The sequence below is a fragment of the Mastigoproctus giganteus genome, chromosome 13 (assembly GCF_048544385.1).
Source record: "Mastigoproctus giganteus isolate SK-2022 chromosome 13, ASM4854438v1, whole genome shotgun sequence".
NCBI classification, from domain to species: Eukaryota; Metazoa; Arthropoda; class Arachnida; order Uropygi; family Thelyphonidae; genus Mastigoproctus; species Mastigoproctus giganteus.
The window spans coordinates 34,908,548-34,909,181 of record NC_143587.1 but is presented as its reverse complement, the minus strand read 5'-3'; the positions used below and the strand labels follow the sequence as shown (position 1 = coordinate 34,909,181).

The following is a 634-nucleotide window of genomic DNA, read 5'->3' as shown; positions in this document are numbered from 1 at the left end:
GGGCTCGTCCGGGATTTGAACCCGGGACCTCTCGCACCCTAAGCGAGAATCATACCCCTAGACCAACGAGCCTTGGTAATGTGTACCCGGATGTATCTTGAAGTAGTGAAGAAACCTGTTAAGAAATCTTTATTTTTGTTAGTAATTTTTTTTTTAAGTTCATTCTCTACATCCGTTTTTATTGCCTAAATTAGATATTTAGAAAGCACTAATGTAGGATTGAAAAAAATTCATAATTTCTACTTTCAGAAATCGACGGCCAAGACATGACATATTTCTGGAAATACGTGATTTGGTTTTGAATGGATTTTTCCCCCCACTACGACAAGGGCAAATGAGGTCAAATTGTGCCTTGGGAAATACGTGAAAATATTTAATATACTTTTCTCAGCAATGCAGACCACTATCCCCTCCCCCCAACAGCCCATGAGCACTTCTGAGTTTTGACACCACTGGCCTATATCCCTGGTACAAATCTTGATTTCGTATCTGTAATTCGTTCATTACAATCTAAAGGACTCGTTTGCATCAAGATATGTGCCATGAGAAGTCGAAGCTTCCATCAAGTCGCATGATGTTATGACCCATTCATGTTTATAGCAGCTTACTTTTAGTGGTTACTTGAATAGTTAAA

General features: G+C 39.0%; 1 non-coding gene across 1 annotated transcript; it reads right to left on the bottom strand.

The window, feature by feature from the left end:
* Positions 1–72, bottom strand: TRNAP-AGG (transfer RNA proline (anticodon AGG)). Its single transcript has one exon. It is a non-coding gene; the product is annotated as a tRNA-Pro (tRNA).
* Between the last annotated feature and the right edge of the window lie 562 nt (positions 73–634).